Genomic DNA, 20,754 nt, shown 5'->3' on the forward strand with positions numbered 1-20,754 from the left:
TTTATATATTTATATGTATATGTATATATGAAAAATATATCAAAAATGCATATGTGGGTACTCTAATGAAAGCTCTTGATGAGTGTAACGCCAGGATGAGCTTATATCTTTAAAAATGTCAATAATTAAAAAATTATCTTGTATTTTGTCAACTATTAACATTTTTAAAGGTATAAGCTCATCTTGATGATACACTCATCGAGACCTTCCATTTGAGTACCCACATCAATTTTTCATATATTTTATATATTCATATATATGTATATATGAACAATATATGAAAATGCATGTGGGTATTCGAATGAAAGCGCTTGATGAATGTAACATCGGGATGAGCTTATATCTTTAAAAAAGTCAATAGTTAAGGAAGTACAGTGCAATTTGATAAAATTCATTATTTAATAAAGCCAAATTTTATTTATTTATAGTTCACAAGTCACGGCTATAGTCACATAGTGACTGCAAGGTTGCTAGTAAATTTTAAAAATAATAGCGGTATCATAGCAGTTACTAATAATTTAATGGATAAATGTGACACTAATATGAAGTTTATTTTACTTCCGCCTGCATTTTTATGTTATTAATATATTTATAGCGACAATAATCCATAAGCCTTAATCCAAAAAAACCTTCAGTGAACCCTCTGTTCATTAATTTTACTTTTTACATTATTCCACATACTCCATAATGTTTCCCGCGGGGCGTGAGTTACAAGAAAGCGCGAGCAGAGGATTATTCGTCATCAGAGGTAAAAATAAAAAGCAGTGATAAAAATAAAAACTTATGGTATTGCCTCTAAAAATCAATGCGCTACAGCTCGGAGTAGTAATAAAAACTTATAGGGATTATTTTATTTTTAATATTTAGTATTAGTATTCTACAATTGAATGTTCGGAAAGAACAAGCGCCAATAACCGTGTTATGTAATGGCCCGCTGGGTCCAATCGCTCGGAATTAATGCTTCGCCCATTATTAGCAGAAGTTAGTTAAACTTGTAACACGCTTGGTCTCGAAACTTCCAACTTCAAGAAATACTTGTACTTATTCTTTTATAAACTACTTTTGCTCGCCTTCAGATGAGTGGTGTGAGTCTGGAGAAAAAAAGAAAAATTTAAAGATTTTTAAGAAGCTTTACGAACTCTTCTAAGTATTTGTAAAATTTATTTTTATTTATTTTATTATTTTCTTATAAAAAAAATTTTCTGATGAATAACAGAATGTATTTAAGAATAAATAAACAATTTATTATTTTTTTATATAAATTTAGACTTTAATTAATATGTTTAATTGCACGAAAAATTATTTAAGTATTTTATAAAACTTAATTAAAATTCCAGGAGAATTTTTTGATATAAAAATAAAAGTAAAAAATTATTTTTACAACAATATTTTAGTAAATTTTTCAATTTTTATCTTTATAGGCATAACTTTTGTTAATTGTAACTATTATTCATTTTTAAAGAGCATAAAAAGCTTATTAAAAAAGTTAAAAAAAACATTATGTATATTTTAAAACTTAACTCTCTAGTTAGGAGAAGATTAAGCGACCATACGCCACCTATCGGAAATTTCCAACACTAGTTTTTTAAAAAATTATAAATAGCCGTACCAGATAATTTTTTCAAGGGATTTTGTTAACTCTTGTTAACAAACGGAATAAAAATAATTAAATAGAAAATAATTTTCAAATTGGCAAAAATTTATTAAGTAAATTCAAAATTTGTTCTCGAAAAGCGGTATAAAAATTTTTGTAGCTTGGAAAGACAATAAGTTGACGAAAAATTTTTTATTTTTATCAATAAATTTGTTTTATTCCAAAAAACTTTATATTGAAAATGGATCTTTTATTTATTATACATTATAATTAATAAAAAATCTATTTTGTTTATTTATTTATTCAAATGCCATTTGGCTTTATACATTAGGTTTACATCAAGTAAATTTATTTTTAAGTGAAAAAAGAAAATAATAAAAAAAAGGCATTATTTTGTTAAAATTTAATTAGAATTAAATTTAAATTAAATCAATTTCATTTACTTTATAAGTTTAAATTATTAGCAGTAAAAAAAAATATCTCCGAGAGTAATTATTATAAGACGAAATAAAATTGCACTTTTCACTGAGAAAAAAAAATACTTTTATTAAGAAAATTTTCTCGATACAAGAATTCATGTTCTTGAAAATTTTCAAGAATATATATTCTTAGCCCAAGAACTTGTTAAATTGATTGAAATAATTTTTGTTTAATTTAAATAAAGCTATTCTCTTGTTTATCTATGATCCAGAGATAAATATTGATGCTCTTTTCTTCAGAAATTAATAATTAATAATTATAGAATATTTGATCGTCATCGAATTTCTTGAACAAAGAAATTGTTAATTGAGTAAAAGTATTTTTTTTTTCAGTGTTCAAGAGACTAGTGGTGATTGGTTAGAAGCAATCGTTTAATTAATAAAAAAAAACTATATTTTCTATCATATTATATATAAAATACAGGAGGTAAATTTTGATCTTTATGCATATGCGTTTCATAATAGCTGAAGCTAAAATCATTAAGAAAAATCTAAAATAAAAATTACGCCAAAAATTGACAGTAATTTTTTTTTTTTTTATCTAATGAATCATCAATAATTTTTTCACTAAAAATAAAAAAAAAATGTTAGATAAAGATTAAGAGCAAGCATAAAATAAAAACGTAGAAAAATAAATCGTGAGATGACGGGGTTATGGATCTTGCGATTATTTGGTGAAATTGACCCTACGTATCTTCATTAGCTCACCCTTCACCCCTTTTATTATATTTTATATTTGTTCCTTGAGTTCATCTCGAGATTTCTTCAGTTTATTTTTTTGTTTTCAAGTTGTTGCCGACACAGCGAAAAATATTATAATTCACTGAAGACTGAAGAAGACACTATCATTTGCAATTAAAGAAAATACTACTGTTATATTGTAACAGTTATACCGAAAGTTATTTTCACTCTTGACTATTGTCGATTGCGGAAGGACGGGTTCGGAATCAGGGGCTGATCCTGGTTGGGGATGTGGAGTAAGGAGTAATGAAAGAGCGAGAGGAGAGATAGTTATAAGAGAAATATCTGAAGAGTGTATAAGAAGGGTGAAAAGGGCAGTTATCGTAAATTCTTAATTCGAATCACCACGTAAAAGTAAAAGTTGGTTTAGTTAATGGTAACATTGGCAATAACAGTGCCAACTTTCTTACGTTAACGATCCTGTTATACGCTCTTACGTATTATTGTTCGCTCGGTATATCTCTAAATTATCTTGTATCAATGTACATGTATATATGTATATTTATATAGAAGAAAAGGGTTTTATTCGGGTGTGGAATAAGAGTTACTTGAGAATAAAGTCAGAGGTGGGAGAGCAAAACGCGTTTCAGGAATTTAAAGTCGTTTTATGGGAATAAATACAGTTAGCTTTATGTGGCTCAAGAATTATTGGCCCGTCATATTTACTTTAGATCTACTGCAGGGAATTTTTGAATTAATTTAAGAGTTGGTTATTCGCCGATAAAATTTTTAGGAAGACCGAAGTTATTTTGGAGCAAAAAGAAATTTTTTTTAATAAATAAAATTTTGCTTTATTAAATAATGAATTTTGTTAAATTGCACTGTACTTTCTTAAATATTGACGTTTTTAAAAATATAAGCTCGTCTTGATGTTATACTCATCAAAAGCTTTCATTTGAGTACCCACATGCAATTTTGATATATTTTCCATATATACATATATATAAATATATAAAATATATGATAAATTGATGTGGGTACTCAAATGAAAGGTCTCGATGAGTGTAACATCGGGATGAGCTTATATCTTTAAAAATGTCAATAGTTCACGAGATACAAGGTCATTTCTTAACTATTGACGTTTTTAAAGATATAAGCTCATCCCGATGTTACACTCATCAAAAGCTTTCATTTGAGTACCTACATGCATTTTCATATACATTCCATATATATAAATATATAAAATATATGAAAAATTGATGTGGGTATTCAAATGAAAGGTCTCGATGAGTGTAACATCAGAATGAGCTTATATCTTTAAAAATATCATTAATTGACAAGATAGCAATGTCAGTTCTTAATTATTAACATTTGTAAAGATATAAGCTCATCCCGATGTTACACTCATCAAGAGCTTTCATTTGAGTACCCACATGCATTTTTGATATATTTTTCATATATGCATATATATAATATATACAATATATATAAATATATGAAAAATTGATGTGGGTATTCAAATAAAAGGTCTCGATGAGTGTAACATCATGATGAGCTTATATCTTTAAAAACATGATAAGTTGACAAAATACAACATAATTTCTTAATTATTGACATTTTTAAAGATATAAGCTCATTCCGATGTTACACTAATCAAAAGCTTTCATTTGAGTACCAACATGCATTTTTGATATATTTTTCATATATACATATATAATATATATAAATATATGAAAAATTGATGTGGGTACACAAATGAAAGGTCTTGATGAGTGTAATGTCGAGGTGAGCTTATATCTTTAAAGATGTCAATAGTTCACAAGATACAAGGTAAACTATGAAAAGGTACAACTCCAGGTCAAGTTTTTTTTTTAACAATGTTACCAAATTTAACCATAAAAACCCATTTTATTATATAAATATACTGTATGTCCACAAAATTTTACTTATTCTCTTAATAATATAGATTATCAATATAATTATTTGAAAAAATTTTTTTTTCAATTTATTTATTTTTTTTTTAAATAAAATATTCAAAATACTTGGCAAGTATTTATTAATAAAATATTAATTGATAAAACTAAAGATTGAGATAAATTCGTAAAATTTATGAAAAGGGTTCCTTGATGTTTGTAATTAAAATTCCACCCGGTGGCACGCTGAATCCACCCAGGGCCAAACGATTCTTGTTTGTCTTGACAACAAAAGGAGGAGAGAAGTTGGTAGTGTTTCCTATTTACGTGAGGATGTCTCTCCTCCTCCTTCTTCTTCGACTACTGCTAGTGATGGAGCTAAGTTAAACTACCTTACGGTATGATTATAGTCAGTCCTATGAGAAAATGAATGAAAGAGAGACAAAAGAGGAGACCGGGAAACTGAAAAGGGGTCGCTACGCAGAATTATTAGACCTTTTGTTCGAGCCTCGAACCGCCCCATTTGCGGAATTGCGGATCGCATTGGAGTCGCGATTGCGGCCGCTGAACGAGAGGACACCCACGGGGGTGACTTTCCCGAGTTAACCCCTTTGTTAGTTTGGCTAATTTAACCACAGGTTATTTCTTCCATTCGCATTTACATCCAACTTATTCATATCCTCTATATTCCTGCCTCTTTATTGTCGTGTTTCAATTCAGTTACTTCGTTTATTGCTTTTATTAATTATTCTAAAGTTTTTTATTTATTTAAATAATTATTAATTGAATATAAATTAATTTTTCATATAAATTAATTAACAATCAATAATTAAGTCAGGTAATAAAATAAAAATGGAATAATTTAAAGAATAAAATGAAAAATTTTTAAACATTTATATATTCAATAAATATTTATTTTTTATTTTATTTAAAAATTTGTGAACTAAAATTTTATTGTAATCTATATTATTAAGAGAATAAGAAAAATTTTGTCTCATTGTAAAGGTCGACTTGAATTTGTGCCTTTTCAAGATTTCATATCATTCTAACCGATAGTTAATTTATTATAATAAGTATTTAGGTTGCATTCGAAAATGCGCTATCTCTAGATACATAATTAAGAAATGACCTTGTATCTTGTGAACTATTGACATTTTTGAAGATATAAGCTCATCCTGATGTTACACTCATCAAGACCTTTCATTTGAGTACCCACATCAATTTTTCATATATTTATATATATTATATATACGTATATATGAAAAATATATCAAAAATACATGTGAGTACTCAAATGAAAGGTCTTGATGAGTGTAACATTGGGATGAGCTTATATCTTTGAAAATGTCAATAATTAAGAAATGACCTTGTATCTTGTGAAATATTGACATTTTTAAAGATATAAGCTCATCCCAATGTTACACTCATCAAGACCTTTTGTTTAAGTACCTACATCATTTTTTCTTATATTTATAAATATAATATATATATATATATATATATATATATATATTAAAAATGCATGTGGGTACTCAAATGAAAGCTCTTGATGAATGTAACATCGGGATGAACATATCTCTAAAATATATATTATATATATGTATATATGAAAAATATATCAAAAATGCATGTGGGTACTCAAATGAAAGCTCTTGATGCGTTTAACATCGGGATGAGCTTATATCTTTAAAAACGTCAATAGTTAAAAAAGTACAGTGCAATTTAGCAAAATTCATTGTTTACTAAAGCAAAATTTTTCAGTTCAATATTTTTTTTTTTTTTAATAAATTTAATCTTGTAAAATGTTAAAAAAATTTTTGTATACTTCAACCTTTAAAAAAATTAAAAAAATATTTAATTTTATTAATTAAAATGATAAATATTAAAGCTCTAAAATTGTTTATAACATTCACTTTAATGTATTGATATTAATGTTTATTATTTAATAAATTTTGTAACAAAGTTTTATAACTGGAATGTGAAAAAAAAAATTGAGAAAAATTTTCCTTGAAAATTTTCGTGAAATGGATAAAATTAAAAAGATCGGAGATAAAGTTCCGAACCGACGAGACGGTACGTGAAAAATGGGAGAATTTGGTTGTACAATCGACGGTGTTTCGCTTGGTCGCGAGACAATGCCACTTTGGATTCAATAAAACCGCGACAATACAAACCAACCAAGGGGCATAAAGAGAAAAGCATGGTAGGTTTCCTGCGAGTTCTGTTCCTATTCCAGCCCGGCTGAGAATGGATCCACCGAGCCTCGGTAATTTGAATGAAAAGACGAGAGACAATGCGTGTATAGTAAACCGTAAGCGGGAAAAGGGATAGCAAAGAAGAGTAGACGGTTACAAAACTGCGTAAGGGAGAGAAGACGCTGGAAATTGCCGGGCGGAGGATCGAGCAACAGAGATAAAGATTATTTGGTGGGTTTGGGATCTGCAGCAAGTGGGTGAAAACAACCGCGGAATCAAATTAGGAATGGGACAGCCGGAGTTTGTAATTATATTTACAAGTGGCAGTACTCGTAAAACAAAAGCTCTGTGTAAAATCACTCTGCAATCTCTTTCAACCCCTATATTACTTGGGCTGTACACCTCCGCGGAGTTTTTATTTTAACTTTACCTTTTTTTTTTTTCCCAAGATTGTTCAATTCCCGTTTGTATTGTCGTACGAAGAATTAAATATTCTTGCGGTGAGCTGAATGGGGCTTTTTTAGTTTCATTATTTTTATTTTAATACAATTGTCGGTATGTATTCCAGCTATTTATTTTCCCGTACCAAGATCAAGAGGAAATAAATTGAGTTTTCATTCTTTAGCTCGAATTCCAAGTTCTGAGGCTTCGTTACCTGAAACCTTTTTTTATAGTTCACATCTTTTATATAGTACTTCTTATAAAAAAATTTTGAACCGAGATAAATATTATAATTACATAAAATTTAATATTTAATCAAGATCAACTAAGGTAAAAGCCCGAATTATTGACGGGGATCTAAATATTGACACCCTAAATTATCTTTAAATATATTAAATTATCTGTAATAAGAATAACGATCAAATAAATTTTTATTAAATTCTGATTAATTAAAAAATTGAAAAAAAATCGCTTTCAGTTCAAAATATTAAATATTAATTATTAAAAAAAAATAAAGTTAGCACCAGTTCATCAAATCAGCTTACGAACGTCTATTTTCTTAACAACTTTGGTTAGAAAAGCATTTTTTTTAACTGCCGAGTTTAAATTAATTTTTTCATGTAATTATATGACCTATTTTTTTTTTAATTAACAGTACATGAAATCTTTATAAAATTGAATAATCGAAATTAATTGTATGCTTTATAATATTTAAATAATGGGAGTCAATAACTAATTCATAATTTTTATGGTGAATCCCATATTGACAGCCAGTCAACAGCGCTATGACGCCTTTTTTTTTAAGTATAAAATACGTTACGCGATTATATACAAGGCTTTCCCGAGTAAAAATGAAATTATTATTTTTTACGGAAAAATAATAAATTTCGTTCGACCGCCGCACCACCGCTGCACGACCGCCGTTTGGCGGACTATTACGCCGCACGCTAAAAATTTACTCTCCCTAGCATCGCCGCACTACCGCTGCACCACCGCCGCACCAATGCTAAATCATACCTACAATTTCACAAAAAATGGTATCATAATTAATTTATCACGCAATAATTAATTAATAAATAATGCGACTAGAAATCTTTATGTAAGACCTATTGATCAACCTCCTTTTAATCGAATGCCTAATATTAAAAAAAAATAGTATATTACACACCTGTGGCAAGGAAATGAGAAATGTCTCAGAACACATATATGTTGCCCGAGGCGAAGCCGAGGTCGACATATATGTGATCTGAGATATTTATTATTTTCCTGCCATAGGTTTGTATACTATTTTTCTGTCCGACAGAGGCGGAAAGCGGCAATTTCGTTTAGCGCAGCGGGCCGAAAGTTGCCACTTTCCGCCTGGAGGGCAGAAAAATTTTTTTTAAATCAGGCCAAAGCACCGCGAAATTATTGATTTTTTTAGTCGTATTGTTGATGTAGATTTTTAATTTCGTCCTCGGGTTGCACAGCAGCGGTACGCCTATCGAAATACTCTGAAAGAATTTTAAAAATTGAACTGTGATGGGATTCGAACCTGGATCGTCTGCATGGAAGTCTCGAACATTGCCAACTGCACTGCAAGCCATACTTAACTTAAAAAATTTAGTTAAGCTATTTGAATGATCAACGAATATATTATTTCAATGTATATACCATCAAACAGTGGTATGGTGCGGCGGTGGTGCAGCGGTGGTGCGGCGGTCGAACGAAATTTATTATTTTTTCGTAAAAATTAATAATTTTATTTTTACCCGGGCGCGTCGAAGCTGTGGTGCGGCGGTAGTGCGGCGAATAGATAAATTCTTTACTTGTCACGGCGGTGGTGCGGCGGTGATACGGCACTTATAAAATAACCAAAATTGTCACGGCTGTAGTGCAGCGGTGGTGCGGCGGAATTCTGTTTTTACTCGGGTTTAACTGTCAAATAACTCGGCGTGTTTTGGTGTTAAATAAGTTTTTGAATAAATTGTTATATTTTTAATAATAATTAATCATTCATAGAAATTATTATTAATTAACTTTAATAATATTGATTACTTTATATCAAGTTTTGATAAATAAAAATATAACCAAATGATTCGACGCATGCGCAGTAGGGGCGTCAATAATTCGGGTTACGGTACGTCAATATTTAGATCAATCAGTTTTTTAACCCGTCAATAATTGGTGTATCCAGATTATCTATTTAATTATTTAAAATTAATTAGTAAATAACTTAAGACATTACCACAAACAAAATTCAACGATATTTATATTTGATTGCTTAAAAAAAATCAAATCATAACTTTGTCTCTTATAGCGTCAATAATTGGGGCTTTTACCTTAATTGATTTTATTTAAATTAATAAGAAAAAAATTATTGAAAGTAAAATTAACTTGATTTAAAAATTTTCTAATTTAAAGACGAGCAAATTCCCCAAAATTATTTTCTTGATTCAAGATAATTCTTTTTTTATGATCAAATTGTATTTTTGAGCTTAGAATTTCATAGAAAAATTTTCTAGCAAAATTAAAAAAAAATTATTGTTTTAAAAACTAATTGCAGTAAATATTGTTAAAATTTTTAGATTTTTTATTTAAAAAATTTGAATTTAATTATACTAGCAACCTTGCAGTAACTATGTGAATGCCGTGACTAATGAATGAATAAAAATTTGCTTTATTAAATAATGACTTTTGTTAAATTGTACAGTACTTTTTTAACTATTGACGTATTTAAAGATATAAACTCATCCCGATGCTACACTCATCAAGAGCATTCATTTGAGTACCCACATGCATTTTTATATTTTTCATATATAAGGTACCCGCGGGTAATAAGGCCTAAGTGATAGAAATGCTATTTAAAATAACCGCTTGCGCTAAAGGCTTCTCTAGTAGAAGCGTCTAGCATAGAAATGTCGCTACAAGTTTATAGAGTCCCGATACAATGTTCCCTGTCTTCTATATTTCATCATCCGTCATATGCTAAAGTAGCGCGGAAAAATTCCTAAAAAACGGTTTGAGTAAATGGTAAACATTTTTTATAATTTTATATTTAATAATTTAAAATCATTGTTCTAATTTTTATCAACATCTTAAGAAGTATTGTTGCTAAATTTAAGTGATGATTGATCTATAATACCAATTTTATTGATTTTCGTATAACTATTTCCAGTATGTTTAACCCGCAGGCCTTATTACCCTACCGTAGTAAAATAAGGCCTATTCGCAAAGTTTTTGAAAAAATTCAATTTTGTGTTTGTTTATGGTGAAAATTACCATTACTTCATTATATTGTGTAGCTAATATATTAATATAAAAATTAACGTTACATTTCAATAATTAAATGCAATATTTTCGATTTTTTCCAAAATCTCCCTTAGCTAGGCCTTATTACTCGCCGGTACCTTACATATATATAATACTAGCAGGTCACCCCGGCTTCGCACGGGTATTTAACAAAAATGTTTAAATTAATTATGATGTGATATAGCTCATGTCAGCCGGGGATAGTGTAGCTTCTCAACGGTGAAAAAATTTTTTAAATCGATTCAGTAGTTTTGGAGACTATTTAATGTAAACACACGCAGAAAAAAATTTTGTTAAAATAACCTAAGACATGTTCTAGTAACAAATGCATTTGTTAACATAGGGATAACAAATTATATGTTAAAATAACAAAATTTAGGTTATAGCAAGTTATTGATATGTTATAACAACAAAACAATTTGGTTACTATAGCAAAATCTTTAAGTAGATTCGACAAAATAATTTAGTTGGTATAACAAATTTTTTTGTTGAAACAGTAAAATTATTCTATTAAAATAACAAATAAATTTACATGAAATGTTACATTAAATTTTATAAGAATCCATAATTTAAAAATATGCTATAATCAGTGATATCTGATTTGGAAAATATTTTAGCAACAAATTAGTTTTGTTATTGCAATAAAATGATTTCGTTAGGACAAAAAATTGATTTGGTGATTTAACAGACTGGTTTGTTAGTACAACTTGAAACATTTTGTTAATGCGACTAATGGATTTGTTACTATAACTACACTCATTTGTTACCAGAACATATTTTTCAGTTATCCCGTCTTTTGTTATTTCAACAAAATTATTTTTATGCGTGCAAGCAATCAAATTTTTCCTCGTTATGATATTAGTATAGATTGTTTTAAATTTAATATTTTTATTTTAAAATTAATGGTTTTAAGTTTTGATATTACGGCACACAGGCTAAAAGATCTAATTCATACTAATTCGCCGTAATTCACGTAAATTCAGGCACACAGCCGTCAACCGTCGTCCTAATTTTTTTTTTTTAGATAAGAATATACTTCTTAAAAACAAAAAACAAATTTCCGACATGTCGAGAGTGAATATAAAATATTTCTCGTGTAGTTCTTAATTTTCTTGTAAAGCAATCTAACCAAATAAAATTACAAGCATAAATTCACATTCGACAAGCTTTTTTCCTAGAAAAACAAAATTTGACATGAAAAAGACATCAATGGAAATGTACATATAAAAAAAAATAATATGCTGACTTAGGTACTTGCAGAATGTTCACGTGAATGTCCTTATAGGTTGTTGGGTAAGAAAAAGATGAAGCTAAGAAAGACGTCCTCGGGCGAGAGACGTAAAAAAGTAGATATGTCTGATATTACACGGTCTATACTACTAGCTACTGGCTAGGGGGTCGAAAGACATTCCTGGACAAAGCGAAATGAAAAGATTGCTCGCGTTCTTTACTTTCATGTATGACATCTAATATATAAAGACATTCAAAAGTACTCGACTACCTGAGGCACCTACCTGTCCACTCGGTAAAAATTCGCTGGATCCGTGCTCACTCAATCGTGCCCTTGAATGCTTTGTGCAGTTTAATATCTTCGGAATAATGAAAAAAAGCCGGAGAAGAAAAATGAATTCGCTCGCTCTAATGCTAATTTTCGACAATGACTTTTTTAATTAGGGCCATTCCAAAACGGGGCATACAATAGCACTTTTGCTTTTAAACTCCTCTTTGACCTCACTTTGCTTTTTTCGATGGCACCGCTCTTTTATTTTTATTTTATTTTATTGTTTTACGAGCCCCGCAGTCTCGACTCCTTTCTTTGCTTTTCATTTTCGCCTCACTGGACCAGAGATTGCTCGTGGGACACATTCTCCAGTCGGAATAGTAATCTAAAGTATTATATGCACAGTCACTGATTTTTTGCCTCATACTTTTGTATAATAACTTTCGTTATATTTCGGATAATTTATGAAAGAAGCTTTGGATGTTTTAAAGGACATTTTTATAAAATAATCTATATTATTAAGAGAATAAGAAAATGACCTCGTATCTTGTGAACTATTGACATTTTTAAAGATATAAGCTCATCCCGATATTACACTCATCAAGACTTTTCAATTAAGTACCCATATCAATTTTTCATATATTTATATATATTATATATATATATATATATATATATATATATATATATATATGTATATATGAAAAATATATCAAAAATGCTTGTGGGTACTCAAATAAAAGCTTTAGATGAGTGTAATATCGAGATGAGCTTATAACTTTAAAAATGTCAATAATTAAGAACTGACATTGCTATCTTGCCAACTAATGATATTTTTAAAGATATAAGCTCATCCTGACATTACATTTATCAAGACCTTTCATTTGAGTACCCACATCAATTTTTCATATACTTTATATATTTATATATATGTATATATGAAAAATATATCAAAATGTATGTGGGTACTCAAATGAAAGCTCTTGATGAGTGTAACATCGGGATGAGCTTACATCTATAAAAATATCAATAATTAAGAAATTACCTTATATCGTGTGAATTATTGACATTTTTAAAGATATAAGCTCATCCCGATGTTACACTCATCAAGACCTTTCATTTAAATACCCACATCAATTTTTCATATATTTTTATATATATATATATATATATATATATATATATATATATATATAAATGAAAGCTTTAGATGAGTGTAATATCGGGATGAGCTTATATCTTTAAAAATCTCAATAATTAAGAAATTACCTTGTATTTTGTGAACTATTGACATTTTTTGAGATATAAGCTTATCCCGATGTTACACTCATCGAGACCTTTCATTTGAGTACCCACATGCATTTTTGATATATTTTTAATATATACATATATATAATATTTATAAATATATGAAAAATTGATGTGGGTACTTAAATGAAAGGTCTTGATGAGTGTAACATCGGGATGAGCTTACATCTTAAAAAATATCAATAATTAAGAAATTACTTTGTATCTTATGAACAACTGACATTTTTAAAGATATATGCTCACCCTGACATTACACTCATTGAGACCTTTAATTTGAGTACCCACATCAATTTTTCATATATTTTTTATATTTATATATAAACAAATATATGAAAAATATATCAAAATTCATGTGGGTACTCAAATGAAAGCTCTTGATAAGCATAACATCGGGATGAGCTTATATCTTTAAAATATATATTATATATATATATATATATGTATATATGTTAAATATATGAAAAATGCATGTGGGTACTCAAATGAAAGCTCTTGATGAGTGTAACATCGAGATGAGTTTATATCTTTAAAATCGTCAATATTCAAGAAGGTACAGAGCAATTTAACAAAATTCATTATTTAATAAAGCAAAATTTCATTTATTTATAGTTCACAAGTCACGGCAGTCACATACTGACTGCAAGGTTGCTAGTTTTTTATTATAAATTTTAATAATAAATTGTAATTACGTTAAAAAAAATATTATTTTGTTTTGAAATATTTAGTTGAGATTAATGAATTAAATTAACAAAATAAAATTCGGATTTGTGTTCTTTTTTATATTTTCAAAAACTAGAAATTAAAATTTATTATCATTTTTTCAGAAAATCAATACAATTGTTTCTCTTTAGAATAATTTTTTTAGATAAAAGAAATTTATTTTTAATATTTCTGTCAGTATTATTGATGAAACAGTTATTATATTTTTTTATTTGCTGGTTATAAGTTTTTATAAGTTCTTGGCGGAGTCGGGGGCGTAAAAAAGTATAAGAATATTTATCCAAGTTTACTAAGTCGAGTTGAATCGAGTTGGTAAAGTCCACCTGGGAGTTAAATAAAAGAGAGAAAAAAAAATTAAAATATATTAAAATAATAGAAAAGCGTGGTATTAAAATAACGCATAACGTTTTAATAAAGTGAGTTAAGCAATCAAGGAAAGACATTAAAAAGCTTTGTTGTTTTAACGATCGTTTTACGGGTCCTTAAATCACACTTCGCATGGGCTACCTTTACCGTAACCTCGCCGGGCTTTAAAACAGGAACAAGGAAAGCAGGAGGTGAGCGAAAACAGAAAGACTGGATATGAAATGCCATTGAAATATTTTTATAAGAGTTATGGAAATTAAAAAAATGTGGAAAAGTTTCTTCCGAGTCCTGTCACTCGCGTTTAACTTTTATTCTTGTTTTTATTTAGTCACTTTTTTAGCTTCCTTCCTTCTTTATTCTCCCGAGACCCGAGCCTGACGGTTTCGGGTGCAAGGACACGCATCAGCCACCAGGATATTATTTCAGTCCGCGCATATTTCCGTAAATTCATTTTATGAAAACAATTTTTACTTTTTTAATTAATCGTTGTTACTCGCTTGTGTGCCCTTGATTTTTTTATACACATACGTATTAAAATATTCACATATTCATTATTTTTTTTTTTTTTTTTTTTTTCACTAAACGTCAAGTCCAGTCTGTTCTATTTTCATGAATAAAAATAATATTTTTAAATTCAAATTCACTTTTCATTGTTTCAAGGTTTTATGTGAATAAATTAGTCAAAACTTTTTTTTTTATTTTGGAAAGAAAATTTTTTTCAAGTTCCACTTTGTTAAATTGCTTGGTTTAATTATTCACAATACTTTAAGCTATAAATATGATGTTTTATAATTTTACAATAGAATTTTTTTTTTATAATATATTAAAAAAAAATTTTTATTTAACAAAAAAAATTTTTTATAAAAAAAAAATTAATTAAAGACAAATAGAAACAAAAAAATTTTTTTTCATTGATTATTTTAATATTATATAAGTAAAAAAAAAAAATTTTCGTATGATTTTGTTCTATTTAAAAATATTTGAGTTCATCGATGTTTTTTAAAAACAAAAATTAAATTCAATAGAAAATTTTCTGATTAAAAAAAAAATAATAACAATTTTCACATAAATTTAGAGTTTTTAAGTAATAAAAATTGAAATTTATTTCTACTTTATTTACGGAAAAATCAATTTTGTAATTCGTATAATAAAAAAAAACTTATCTAAATAACTCCTAATAATATATTATTCTAATATAAATAGTTAAAATAAATATGAATTAAATATATAATTAAGAAATGACCTTGTATTTTATGAAAAATTGACATTTTTAAAGATATAAGCTTATCCCGGTGTTACACTCATCAAAACCTTTCATTTGAGTACTCACATCAATTTTTTATATATTTATATATATATTATATATATGTATATATGAAAAATATATCAAAAATACATGTGGGTACTCAAATGAAAGCTCTTGATGAGTGTAACATCGGGATGAGCTTATATCTTTAAAAATGTCATTAATTAAGAACTGACATTGCTATCTTGTCAACTAATGATATTTTTAAAGATATAAGCTCACCTCGGCATCACACTCATCGAGACCTTTCATTTGAGTACCCACATGAATTTTTCATATATTTATATATATATATATATATATATATATATATATATATATATATATTATATATATATATATATATATATGTGTATATGAAAAATATATTAAAAATGCATGTGGGTACTCAAATGAAAGCTCTTGATGAGTGCAACATCGGGATAAGCTTATATCTTTAAAAATGTCAATAATTAAGAATTGACATTGTTATCTTGTCAACTATCGACATTTTTAAAGATATATAATAAGCTCATCCCGATGTTACGCTCATCGAGACCTTTCATTTAAGTACCCACATCAATTTTTCATATATTTATATATATTATATACATGTATATATGAAAAATATATCAAAAATGCATGCGGGTACTCAAATGAAAGCTCTTCATGAGTGTAACATCGGGATGAGCTTATATCTTTAAAAATGTCAATATTCAAGAAAGTACAGTGCAATTTAACAAAAATGAATATTTAATAAAGCAAAATGTCCTTTATTTATAGTTTACAAGTCACGGCAAAAAAAATCTTCAATTATGTTGAAAATTTTTTTTTCCATCTCTCAATTCAAAAATTAATGATGAGTATATCTAAAAAATCTTCAAAGCCTTGACAATGTAAGTATCAACAATTAAAACGAAAAAAATGATAATAGTAAGTAGCAATCAAAATGCGTAGGCTGAATGGTTAATCGTCGAGCAATTAGAGAGGGTCGCGGTAGCAATTTCGGTTGGAGACTCGAGACGGTGTTACATTAAACTGGTGGCAGGGTACCTTGGTAGTTAGCCGTGCCCATGGATAATCGTCGTCCATAAATAACATTTATCGGGGGTGCGCCACCGCCTAATTGCTCGCCAATGATTACTCGCGGAACAATTTAAAAGGGAAACAATAAAAAATTGACTGCTTCCATTCGATGCCTGTCATTCATCACACCGAGTGATTAAGCAGGTCAATATTTCAGTTTCAATAATTCGCTATATAAAGAACAAATTGTTTTATTCAATTTACGGAAAGTTAATTTTACCATGAATTTTTTTTTTCTTATTTATTGCACATGCTGAAAGAGGGCAGGAGGTTTCTTTTCGTATGAATGAGAATTCTAAGCAAAGTTTAAACTTGCATAAAATGGCAAAATACTTTACCTGAAAAAGCATGTAGAGACGATAAATTTGCAATGTTAAGCGAAATATTTCGAGTCAATTCGTGCGAGCAGTGAAGATTGCCAGAAATCTTGTACAAAAGATATGATTCCATATAGCTTTTTGCTTCCTCGGTTCGGATCGAGTTTATTCTCCTTCCCTCTACTCTTCTCAACAGAAACTCAACAACTTTAGAGTTGGATTTTGATGCTTCTCTTGAATACACAATGGGATTTATCCGTTTTCGGTGATGTAAAACACAAACCGTGTGTATGAGTGCGTGCGTGATTGCTAAATTATTGAGATGAAATTTTGTCGGCCAATCACGTTCTCTCCTTTTAATATTTTAACGGGAAACAGGCATAAGCGGTGCTCAGTGTTCAGTAGAAATTCCTCAATTCGACGGCTAGAAAGGGAACACGTGTATCTGGGAAAAAGTTAACGATACAGCGGAAAAGGAAAAAAATTTTTATATTGTTACATTAAAATTCTATGATCGTATTAGCATTTTTATCGTACAAAATAACATTATACATTTGATAAATTATTGTTCATTTATTTAATATACATTAAAAATATTAAGTTAAATATTCATCTCTACTAAATAATATTTATGTCTTAATTATAATTATTATTTATTAAACACTAGTTAAATGGTTTTTGAGAACTTGCTTGTTACAATTGTCTACATTACAAAAAAACATTTTGTTTTTTTTTTCTTTTTATTTTGTGAGATATAAAAAGCAAAAATTAGTATTTTTTCAAATTTTTGTTTCCAAAAATTTTTATTTTGAACTTTTTTACGATTTTTGGAAAAGTATTTTAGCGGTGATTAAATGAAATTTTGGTAATTATTTATCAGTTGATAGTTTTATTAGTTACAATTTTATTTATATGACAAAATTTAAAAAAATTGAAACTCAAAATTTAATTTTAAGGACGTCGAATCAAAAATTCGATTTTTATTAAGTACAAAAAAATTTTGGTAAGTAAATGTTTCAATTTTTTATTAATTAAAAAAATTTTTTAATTTAGAATTTTTAGAAAAAAGTTTTTTTACTCAGAAAAATTCATTTTTTTTTTCAAATTTTAATAATCTATATTATTAAGAGAATAATACAAATTTTGTTTCCAGGATAGTCATATGATAAAATTGGTTTTTTTAGTGAAATTTAGTGTCATTGCAAAGGTTTTAATTTGTGCCTTTTCAAGGTTTCATTTCATTCTCACCGACAGTCAATTTATTAAGATAAGTATTTAGGTTGCATTCGAAAATGCTCTCTCTCGAGATACATAATTAAGAAATGACCTTTTATCTTGTGAACCATTGACATTTTTAAAGATATAAGCTCGATGTTACACTTATTGAGACCTTTCATTTGAGTACCCACATCAATCTTTCGTATATTTTATATATTTATATATATATATATATATATATATATATATTTATATATATATATATATATATATATATGAATATATGAAAAATATATAAAAATGCATGTGGGTACTCAAATGAAAGCTCTTGATGAGTGTAACATCAGGATGAGCTTATGTCTTTAAGAATATCAATATTTAAGAAATGACATTGTATTTTGTGAACTATTGACAATTTTAAAGATATAAGTTCACCCTAACATTACACTCATCAAGACCTTTCATTTGAATACTCACATCAATTTTTCATATATTTATATATATTTATTTATATTATATATATGTATATATGAAAAATATATGAAAATACATGTGGGTACTCAAATGAAAGCTCTTGATGATTGTAACATCGGGATGAGCTTATATCTTTAAAAATATCATTACTTGACAAAATAGCAAGGTCAGTTATAATTATTGACATTTTTAAAGATATAAGCTCATTCCGATGTTACACTTATCGAGTCCATTCATTTGAGTACCCACATCAATTTTTCATATATATATATATGTATATTAGGGTGGCGCCAAAAAAACCGACTATTTTTTTTTTTTGAGTCTCGAGTGAAAAAATGTTAGTTTTTGATGTTTTAAGAGCTCTCTCCGAAGGACAGCTTAAAAAAAAATTTTTAAGATGTCGCTCCAAATTTTTTTAAATTTCAAAAATCGTCAAAAATCGAATTTTTTTTTTTATTCTTTCTCCCGTTACGGTATAATTTTATAGACTAAAAAAAAATAAGTTTCTAAAAATTTCAGTTCAAAATTTGAATTTTGAAAGGTCGCTCATATTTTTTTTCAATTTATTAGTGCATTAGTTTAGATTTTTTCGAGCGACCTTTTACTATTCAAATTAAAATTCCATGCATTTTTTTCTTTTTATTTAGTACAATAATCGATAAAAATACATCACGAGATGAACTAAAAATCAAGCACAACAGAAAATATAATTTTTTTTTAATTTAATAATTTTATTTAATCAACTGCCAGGCGTGGGTTCGAATCCCAAGCTGGTCTTAGAAACCAGCTTGGTTGAGATTTGACCTCTCCGCGAAGGTTAGGAGTTTTTCAAACCAAAAAGACCCCAACGTACCACTCCCAACACTTAAAGTCGGCGATATGACTAATTAAAGAAAAAAAAAAAAAATTATGAGCGACCTTTTAAAATTTAAATTTTGAACTGAAACTTTCAGAAACTTATTTTTTTTTGGTCTATAAAATTATACCGTAACGAAAAAAAAAATTAAAAAAAAAAAAAAAAATTCGATTTTTGAAATTTTAAAAAATTTGGAGTGACCTCTTAAAAATTTTTTTTTGAGCTGTCCTTTGGTGAGGGCTCTTAAAACATCAAAAACTAACATTTTTTCACTCGAGACTCAAAACAAAAAATAGTCAGTTTTTTTGCGCCACCTTAATGTATATATGAAAAATATATGAAAATGCATGTGGGTACTCAAATGAAAGCTCTTGATGAGTATACCATCGAGATAAGCTTATATCTTTAAAAACACCAGTATTTAAGAAAGTACAGTGCAATTAACAAAAGTCATTATTTAATAAAGCAAAATTTTAATTTTTTATAATATACAAGTCACGTAGTGACTGCAAGATTGCTAATAATTTTTTAAAAATATGGCTTACTTATCATATATACTTCTTTACAATAATAATAATAATAATAATAATAAATTATAATAATAATAACATTATAAATATTTCACAAACTATTCGATGGATTTGAAAAACAACAACTGATATAATTAATAATAAATAATTTTTATTTAATACTAATAATAATAATAATAATAATAATGACAATGACAATATTAAAATCTGCAAGTATTTTACATATAAATCGTAACAGCGTAATGGAAGCATAAGTCGCAGGTACGGATGTGTATGTCGAATCTTTGGCTCCTGGGTAGCAATCTATTTCTCGAGATAAATAAAGCGTTCAACTTGTGCATATCCCGGTCCCCACCTCCGCATCCGTGCTTTAGTTTTTGCTCCGCTTTAGTTATTTTATTTTTTATAATATATAGAGCCCCGTAAAAGTTTGGGCATAACTCAGCCTCGTTATCTGACTCGCAAATAAGGCAACGCAAAAGTTGGCCGCATCAATCTG

The sequence above is a fragment of the Cotesia glomerata genome, linkage group LG6, assembly GCF_020080835.1.
Source record: "Cotesia glomerata isolate CgM1 linkage group LG6, MPM_Cglom_v2.3, whole genome shotgun sequence".
In the NCBI taxonomy this organism is placed as follows: domain Eukaryota; kingdom Metazoa; phylum Arthropoda; class Insecta; order Hymenoptera; family Braconidae; genus Cotesia; species Cotesia glomerata.